Here is a 10496-nt window from a genome sequence, read left to right on the forward strand (position 1 = left end):
AGTAAATGTAGTAAATGTAGTATGTAGTATGTAGTAAATGTAGTAAATGTAGTATGTAGTATGTAGTAAATGTAGTAAATGTAGTAATGTAGTAAATGTAGTAAATGTAGTAAATGTAGTAAATGTAATAAATGTAATAAATGTAATAAATGTAGTATGTAGTAAATGTAGTAATGTAGTATGTAGTAAATGTAGTAAATGTAGTAAATGTAGTAAATGTAGTAAATGTAATAAATGTAGTAAATGTAATAAATGTAGTAAATGTAGTAAATGTAGTAAATGTAGTATGTAATAAATGTAGTATGTAGTATGTAGTAAATGTAGTAAATGTAGTAAATGTAGTAAATGTAATAAATGTAATAAATGTAGTAAATGTAGTAAATGTAGTATGTAATAAATGTAGTAATGTAGTAAATGTAGTAAATGTAGTAAATGTAATAAATGTAGTAAATGTAGTAAATGTAGTAATGTAATAAATGTAGTATGTAGTATGTAGTAAATGTAGTAAATGTAGTAAATGTAGTAAATGTAGTAAATGTAGTAATGTAGTAATGTAGTAAATGTAGTAAATGTAGTAAATGTAATAAATGTAGTAAATGTAGTAAATGTAGTATGTAATAAATGTAGTATGTAGTATGTAGTAAATGTAATAAATGTAATAAATGTAATAAATGTAGTAAATGTAGTAAATGTAGTATGTAGTATGTAGTAAATGTAGTAAATGTAATAAATGTAGTAAATGTAGTAAATGTAGTATGTAATAAATGTAGTATGTAGTATGTAGTATGTAATAAATGTAGTAAATGTAGTAAATGTAGTAAATGTAGTAAATGTAGTAAATGTAGTAAATGTAGTATGTAATAAATGTAGTATGTAGTATGTAGTAAATGTAATAAATGTAATAAATGTAATAAATGTAGTAAATGTAGTAAATGTAGTATGTAGTAAATGTAGTAAATGTAGTAAATGTAGTAAATGTAGTAAATGTAGTATGTAGTATGTAGTAAATGTAGTAAATGTAATAAATGTAGTAAATGTAGTAAATGTAGTATGTAATAAATGTAGTATGTAGTATGTAGTATGTAATAAATGTAGTAAATGTAGTAAATGTAGTAAATGTAGTAAATGTAGTAAATGTAGTAAATGTAGTATGTAATAAATGTAGTATGTAGTATGTAGTAAATGTAGTAAATGTAGTAAATGTAGTAAATGTAATAAATGTAGTAAATGTAGTATGTAATAAATGTAGTATGTAGTATGTAGTAAATGTAGTAAATGTAGTAAATGTAATAAATGTAGTAAATGTAGTAAATGTAGTATGTAATAAATGTAGTAAATGTAGTATGTAGTAAATGTAGTAAATGTAGTAAATGTAGTATGTAGTAAATGTAGTAAATGTAGTATGTAGTAAATGTAGTATGTAGTAAATGTAGTAAATGTAATAAATGTAGTAAATGTAGTAAATGTAATAAATGTAGTAAATGTAGTAATGTAGTAAATGTAGTAAATGTAGTAAATGTAGTAAATGTAGTAAATGTAATAAATGTAGTAAATGTAGTATGTAGTAAATGTAGTAAATGTAGTAAATGTAGTATGTAGTAAATGTAGTAAATGTAGTAAATGTAGTAAATGTAATAAATGTAGTAAATGTAATAAATGTAATAAATGTAATAAATGTAGTAAATGTAGTATGTAGTAAATGTAGTAAATGTAGTAAATGTAGTAAATGTAGTAAATGTAGTAAATGTAGTATGTAGTAAATGTAGTAAATGTAGTATGTAGTAAATGTAGTAAATGTAATAAATGTAGTAAATGTAGTAAATGTAATAAATGTAGTAAATGTAGTAAATGTAGTAAATGTAGTAAATGTAGTAAATGTAATAAATGTAGTAAATGTAGTAAATGTAGTAAATGTAATAAATGTAGTAAATGTAATAAATGTAGTAAATGTAGTATGTAGTAAATGTAGTATGTAGTAAATGTAGTAAATGTAGTAAATGTAGTAATGTAGTAAATGTAGTAAATGTAGTAAATGTAGTAAATGTAGTAAATGTAATAAATGTAGTAAATGTAGTAAATGTAGTAAATGTAGTATGTAATAAATGTAGTATGTAGTATGTAGTAAATGTAGTAAATGTAGTAAATGTAGTAAATGTAGTAAATGTAGTATGTAGTAAATGTAGTAAATGTAGTATGTAGTAAATGTAGTATGTAGTAAATGTAGTAAATGTAGTAAATGTAGTAAATGTAGTAAATGTAGTAAATGTAGTAAATGTAGTATGTAGTATGTAGTAAATGTAGTAAATGTAGTAAATGTAGTAAATGTAGTAAATGTAGTATGTAGTAAATGTAGTATGTAGTAAATGTAGTAAATGTAGTAAATGTAGTAAATGTAGTAAATGTAATAAATGTAATAAATGTAGTAAATGTAGTATGTAGTATGTAGTAAATGTAGTAAATGTAGTATGTAGTATGTAGTAAATGTAGTAAATGTAGTATGTAGTATGTAGTAAATGTAGTATGTAGTAAATGTAGTAAATGTAGTAAATGTAGTATGTAGTATGTAGTAAATGTAGTAAATGTAGTAAATGTAGTAATGTAGTAAATGTAGTAAATGTAGTAAATGTAGTAATGTAGTAAATGTAGTATGTAGTAAATGTAATAAATGTAGTAAATGTAGTATGTAGTATGTAGTAAATGTAGTATGTAGTAAATGTAGTAAATGTAGTAAATGTAGTAAATGTAGTAAATGTAGTAAATGTAGTAAATGTAGTAAATGTAGTAAATGTAGTAAATGTAGTAAATGTAGTAAATGTAATAAATGTAGTAAATGTAGTAAATGTAGTAAATGTAGTAAATGTAGTAAATGTAGTAAATGTAGTAAATGTAGTAAATGTAGTATGTAGTAAATGTAGTAAATGTAGTATGTAGTAAATGTAGTATGTAGTAAATGTAGTAAATGTAGTAAATGTAATAAATGTAGTAAATGTAGTAAATGTAGTATGTAATAAATGTAGTAAATGTAGTATGTAGTAAATGTAATAAATGTAGTAAATGTAGTAAATGTAGTAAATGTAATAAATGTAATAAATGTAATAAATGTAGTAAATGTAATAAATGTAGTATGTAGTAAATGTAGTAAATGTAGTAAATGTAGTAAATGTAGTATGTAGTAAATGTAGTATGTAGTAAATGTAGTATGTAGTAAATGTAGTAAATGTAATAAATGTAGTAAATGTAGTAAATGTAGTAAATGTAGTAAATGTAGTATGTAGTAAATGTAGTAAATGTAGTAAATGTAGTAAATGTAGTAAATGTAGTATGTAGTAAATGTAGTAAATGTAGTAAATGTAGTAAATGTAATAAATGTAGTAAATGTAGTAAATGTAGTATGTAGTAAATGTAGTATGTAGTAAATGTAGTAAATGTAGTAAATGTAGTAAATGTAATAAATGTAGTATGTAGTAAATGTAGTAAATGTAATAAATGTAGTAAATGTAATAAATGTAGTAAATGTAGTATGTAGTAAATGTAGTAAATGTAGTAAATGTAGTAAATGTAATACTTGTAGTAAATGTAGTAAATGTAGTATGTAGTATGTAGTAAATGTAGTAAATGTAGTAAATGTAGTAAATATAGTAAATGTAGTATGTAGTAATGTAGTAAATGTAGTAAATGTAGTAAATGTAATAAATGTAGTAAATGTAGTAAATGTAGTAAATGTAGTAAATGTAGTAAATGTAATAAATGTAATAAATGTAGTAAATGTAGTAAATGTAGTAAATGTAGTATGTAGTATGTAGTAAATGTAGTAAATGTAGTATGTAGTAAATGTAATAAATGTAGTAAATGTAGTAAATGTAATAAATGTAGTAAATGTAGTAAATGTAATAAATGTAGTAAATGTAGTAAATGTAGTAAATGTAGTAAATGTAGTAAATGTAGTAAATGCAGTAAATGTAGTAAATGTAGTAAATGTAATAAATGTAGTAAATGTAATAAATGTAATAAATGTAGTAAATGTAGTAAATGTAATAAATGTAATAAATGTAGTAAATGTAGTAAATGTAATAAATGTAGTAAATGTAATAAATGTAGTAAATGTAGTAAATGTAGTAAATGTAATAAATGTAGTAAATGTTGTAAATGTAGTAAATGTAGTAAATGTAGTAAATGTAGTATGTAATAAATGTAGTAAATGTAGTAAATGTAGTAAATGTAATAAATGTAGTAAATGTAGTAAATGTAGTAAATGTAGTAAATGTAGTAAATGTAGTAAATGTAATAAATGTAGTAAATGTAGTAAATGTAATAAATGTAGTAAATGTAGTAAATGTAGTAAATGTAGTAAATGTAGTAAATGTAGTAAATGTAATAAATGTAGTATGTAGTAAATGTTGTAAATGTAGTAAATGTAGTATGTAGTAAATGTAGTATGTAGTAAATGTAGTAAATGTAATAAATGTAGTATGTAGTAAATGTAGTAAATGTAATAAATGTAGTATGTAGTAAATGTAGTAAATGTAATAAATGTAGTATGTAGTAAATGTAGTAAATGTAATAAATGTAGTATGTAGTAAATGTAGTAAATGTAGTATGTAGTATGTAGTAAATGTAGTAAATGTAGTAAATGTAGTAAATGTAGTATGTAATAAATGTAGTAAATGTAGTATGTAGTAAATGTAGTAAATGTAGTAAATGTAATAAATGTAATAAATGTAGTAAATGTAGTAAATGTAGTAAATGTAGTAAATGTAGTAAATGTAGTAAATGTAGTAAATGTAATAAATGTAGTAAATGTAGTAAATGTAGTAAATGTAGTATGTAGTAAATGTAATAAATGTAATAAATGTAGTAAATGTAGTAAATGTAATAAATGTAGTAAATGTAATAAATGTAGTAAATGTAATAAATGTAATAAATGTAATAAATGTAATAAATGTAGTAAATGTAGTAAATGTAATAAATGTAGTAAATGTAGTAAATGTAGTAAATGTAATAAATGTAGTAAATGTAATAAATGTAGTAAATGTAGTAAATGTAGTAAATGTAGTAAATGTAGTAAATGTAGTAAATGTAGTAAATGTAATAAATGTAGTAAATGTAGTAAATGTAATAAATGTAGTAAATGTAATAAATGTAGTAAATGTAGTAAATGTAGTAAATGTAGTAAATGTAGTAAATGTAGTAAATGTAGTAAATGTAGTAAATGTAGTAAATGTAGTAAATGTAGTAAATGTAGTAAATGTAGTAAATGTAATAAATGTAGTAAATGTAATAAATGTAGTAAATGTAATAAATGTAGTAAATGTAGTAAATGTAGTAAATGTAGTAAATGTAATAAATGTAGTAAATGTAGTAAATGTAGTAAATGTAGTAAATGTAGTAAATGTAGTAAATGTAATAAATGTAGTAAATGTAATAAATGTAATAAATGTAATAAATGTAGTAAATGTAGTATGTAGTAAATGTAGTAAATGTAGTAAATGTAGTAAATGTAGTAAATGTAGTAAATGTAGTAAATGTAGTATGTAGTAAATGTAGTAAATGTAGTAAATGTAGTAAATGTAATAAATGTAGTAAATGTAATAAATGTAATAAATGTAGTAAATGTAGTAAATGTAGTAAATGTAATAAATGTAGTAAATGTAGTAAATGTAGTAAATGTAGTAAATGTAGTAAATGTAGTAAATGTAATAAATGTAGTAAATGTAATAAATGTAATAAATGTAATAAATGTAGTAAATGTAGTAAATGTAGTAAATGTAGTAAATGTAGTAAATGTAGTAAATGTAGTAAATGTAGTAAATGTAGTAAATGTAGTAAATGTAGTAAATGTAGTAAATGTAGTAAATGTAGTAAATGTAGTAAATGTAGTAAATGTAGTAAATGTAGTAAATGTAGTAAATGTAGTAAATGTAGTAAATGTAGTAAATGTAGTAAATGTAGTAAATGTAGTAAATGTAGTAAATGTAGTAAATGTAATAAATGTAGTAAATGTAGTAAATGTAGTAAATGTAGTAAATGTAGTAAATGTAGTAAATGTAGTAAATGTAGTAAATGTAGTAAATGTAGTAATGTAGTAAATGTAGTAAATGTAGTAAATGTAGTAAATGTAGTAAATGTAGTAAATGTAGTAATGTAGTAAATGTAGTAAATGTAGTAAATGTAGTAAATGTAGTAAATGTAGTAAATGTAGTAAATGTAGTAAATGTAGTAAATGTAGTAAATGTAGTAAATGTAATAAATGTAGTAAATGTAGTAAATGTAGTAAATGTAGTAAATGTAGTAAATGTAGTAAATGTAGTAAATGTAGTAAATGTAGTAAATGTAGTAAATGTAGTAAATGTAGTAAATGTAGTAAATGTAGTAAATGTAGTAAATGTAGTAAATGTAGTAAATGTAGTAAATGTAGTAAATGTAGTAAATGTAGTAAATGTAGTAAATGTAGTAAATGTAGTAAATGTAGTAAATGTAGTAAATGTAGTAAATGTAGTAAATGTAGTAAATGTAATAAATGTAGTAAATGTAGTAAATGTAGTAAATGTATAAATGTAGTAATGTAGTAAATGTAGTAAATGTAGTAAATGTAATAAATGTAGTAAATGTAATAAATGTAGTAAATGTAGTATGTAGTAAATGTAGTAAATGTAGTAAATGTAGTAAATGTAATACTTGTAGTAAATGTAGTAAATGTAGTATGTAGTATGTAGTAAATGTAGTAAATGTAGTAAATGTAGTAAATGTAGTAAATGTAGTAAATGTAGTAAATGTAGTAAATGTAGTAAATGTAGTAAATGTAGTAAATGTAGTAAATGTAATAAATGTAATAAATGTAGTAAATGTAGTAAATGTAATAAATGTAGTAAATGTAGTAAATGTAGTAAATGTAATAAATGTAGTAAATGTAGTAAATGTAGTAAATGTAGTAAATGTAGTAAATGTAGTAAATGTAGTAAATGTAATAAATGTAGTAAATGTAGTAATGTAGTAAATGTAGTAAATGTAGTAAATGTAGTAAATGTAGTAAATGTAGTAAATGTAGTAAATGTAGTAAATGTAGTAAATGTAGTAAATGTAATAAATGTAGTAAATGTAGTAAATGTAGTAAATGTAGTAAATGTAGTAAATGTAGTAAATGTAGTAAATGTAGTAAATGTAATAAATGTAGTAAATGTAGTAAATGTAGTAATGTAGTAAATGTAGTAAATGTAGTAAATGTAGTAAATGTAATAAATGTAGTAAATGTAGTAAATGTAGTAAATGTAGTAAATGTAGTAAATGTAGTAAATGTAGTAAATGTAATAAATGTAGTAATGTAGTAATGTAGTAAATGTAGTAAATGTAGTAAATGTAGTAAATGTAATAAATGTAGTAAATGTAGTAAATGTAGTAAATGTAGTAAATGTAGTAAATGTAGTAAATGTAGTAAATGTAGTAAATGTAGTAAATGTAGTAAATGTAGTAAATGTAGTAAATGTAATAAATGTAGTAAATGTAGTAAATGTAGTAAATGTAGTAAATGTAGTAAATGTAGTAAATGTAGTAAATGTAGTAAATGTAGTAAATGTAGTAAATGTAGTAAATGTAGTAATGTAGTAAATGTAATAAATGTAGTAAATGTAGTAAATGTAGTAAATGTAGTATGTAGTAATGTAGTAAATGTAGTAAATGTAGTAAATGTAGTAAATGTAGTAAATGTATAAATGTAGTATGTAGTATGTAGTAAATGTAGTAAATGTAGTAAATGTAGTATGTAGTAAATGTAGTAAATGTAGTAATGTAGTAAATGTAGTAAATGTAGTAATGTAGTAAATGTAGTAAATGTAATAAATGTAGTAAATGTAGTAAATGTAGTAAATGTAGTAAATGTAGTAAATGTAGTAAATGTAGTAAATGTAGTAATGTAGTAAATGTAGTAAATGTAGTAAATGTAGTAAATGTAATAAATGTAGTAAATGTAATAAATGTAGTAAATGTAGTAAATGTAGTAAATGTAATAAATGTAGTAAATGTAGTAAATGTAGTAAATGTAGTAAATGTAATAAATGTAGTAAATGTAGTAAATGTAGTAAATGTAGTAAATGTAATAAATGTAGTAATGTAGTAAATGTAGTAAATGTAGTAAATGTAGTAAATGTAGTAAATGTAGTAAATGTAGTAAATGTAATAAATGTAGTAAATGTAGTAAATGTAGTAAATGTAGTAAATGTAGTAAATGTAGTAAATGTAGTAAATGTAGTAAATGTAGTAAATGTAGTAAATGTAGTAAATGTAGTAAATGTAGTAAATGTAGTAAATGTAGTAAATGTAGTAAATGTAGTAAATGTAGTAAATGTAGTAAATGTAGTAAATGTAGTAAATGTAGTAAATGTAGTAAATGTAGTAAATGTAGTAAATGTAGTAAATGTAGTAAATGTAGTAAATGTAGTAAATGTAGTAAATGTAGTAAATGTAGTAAATGTAGTAAATGTAGTAAATGTAGTAAATGTAGTAAATGTAGTAAATGTAGTAAATGTAATAAATGTAGTAAATGTAGTAATGTAGTAATGTAGTAAATGTAGTAAATGTAGTAAATGTAGTAATGTAGTAAATGTAGTAAATGTAGTATGTAGTAATGTAGTAAATGTAGTAAATGTAGTAAATGTAGTAAATGTAGTAAATGTAGTATGTAGTAATGTAGTAAATGTAGTAAATGTAGTAAATGTAGTAAATGTAGTAAATGTAGTAAATGTAGTAAATGTAGTAAATGTAGTAAATGTAGTAAATGTAGTAAATGTAATAAATGTAGTAAATGTAGTAAATGTAGTAATGTAGTAAATGTAGTAAATGTAGTAAATGTAGTAAATGTAGTAAATGTAGTAAATGTAGTAAATGTAGTAAATGTAGTAAATGTAGTAAATGTAGTAAATGTAGTAGTAAATGTAGTAAATGTAGTAAATGTAGTAAATGTAGTAAATGTAGTAAATGTAGTAAATGTAGTAATGTAGTAAATGTAGTAATGTAGTAAATGTAGTAAATGTAGTAAATGTAGTAAATGTAGTAAATGTAGTAAATGTAGTAAATGTAGTAAATGTAGTAAATGTAGTAAATGTAGTAAATGTAGTAAATGTAGTAAATGTAGTAAATGTAGTAAATGTAGTAAATGTAGTAAATGTAGTAAATGTAGTAAATGTAGTAAATGTAGTAAATGTAGTAAATGTAGTAAATGTAGTAAATGTAGTAAATGTAGTAAATGTAGTAAATGTAGTAAATGTAGTAAATGTAGTAAATGTAGTAAATGTAGTAAATGTAATAAATGTAGTAAATGTAGTAAATGTAGTAAATGTAGTAAATGTAGTAAATGTAGTAAATGTAGTAAATGTAGTAAATGTAGTAAATGTAGTAAATGTAGTAAATGTAGTAAATGTAGTAAATGTATAATGTAGTAAATGTAGTAAATGTAGTAAATGTAGTAAATGTAGTAAATGTAGTAAATGTAGTAAATGTAGTAATGTAGTAAATGTAGTAAATGTAGTAAATGTAATAAATGTAGTAAATGTAGTAAATGTAGTAAATGTAGTAAATGTAATAAATGTAGTAAATGTAGTAAATGTAGTAAATGTAGTAAATGTAGTAAATGTAGTAAATGTAGTAAATGTAGTAAATGTAGTAAATGTAGTAAATGTAGTAAATGTAGTAAATGTAGTAAATGTAGTAAATGTAGTAAATGTAGTAAATGTAGTAAATGTAGTAAATGTAGTAAATGTAGTAAATGTAGTAAATGTAATAAATGTAGTAAATGTAGTAAATGTAGTATGTATAAATGTAGTAAATGTAGTAAATGTAGTAAATGTAGTAAATGTAGTAAATGTAGTAAATGTAGTAAATGTAGTAAATGTAGTAAATGTAGTAAATGTAGTAAATGTAGTAAATGTAGTAAATGTAGTAAATGTAGTAAATGTAGTAAATGTAGTAAATGTAGTAAATGTAGTAAATGTAGTAAATGTAGTAAATGTATAAATGTAGTAAATGTAGTAAATGTAGTAAATGTAGTAAATGTAGTAAATGTAGTAAATGTAGTAAATGTAGTAAATGTAGTAAATGTAGTAAATGTAGTAAATGTAATAAATGTAGTAAATGTAGTAAATGTAGTAAATGTAGTAAATGTAGTAAATGTAGTAAATGTAGTAAATGTAGTAAATGTAGTAAATGTAGTAAATGTAGTAAATGTAGTAAATGTAGTAAATGTAGTAAATGTAGTAAATGTAGTAAATGTAATAAATGTAGTAAATGTAGTAAATGTAGTAAATGTAGTAAATGTAGTAAATGTAGTAAATGTAGTAAATGTAGTAAATGTAGTAAATGTAGTAAATGTAGTAAATGTAATAAATGTAGTAAATGTAATAAATGTAGTAAATGTAGTAAATGTAGTAAATGTAGTAAATGTAGTAAATGTAGTAAATGTAATAAATGTAGTAAATGTAGTAAATGTAGTAAATGTAGTAAATGTAGTA

General features: G+C 21.3%; 1 pseudogene; it reads right to left on the reverse strand.

The window, feature by feature from the left end:
* LOC129856052 (glutamate receptor 2-like) overlaps positions 1 to 10496 on the reverse strand; it is a 146758-nt pseudogene that overhangs the window by 1673 nt on the left and 134589 nt on the right.

This window comes from Salvelinus fontinalis, chromosome 5 (assembly GCF_029448725.1).
Source record: "Salvelinus fontinalis isolate EN_2023a chromosome 5, ASM2944872v1, whole genome shotgun sequence".
In the NCBI taxonomy this organism is placed as follows: Eukaryota; Metazoa; Chordata; class Actinopteri; order Salmoniformes; family Salmonidae; genus Salvelinus; species Salvelinus fontinalis.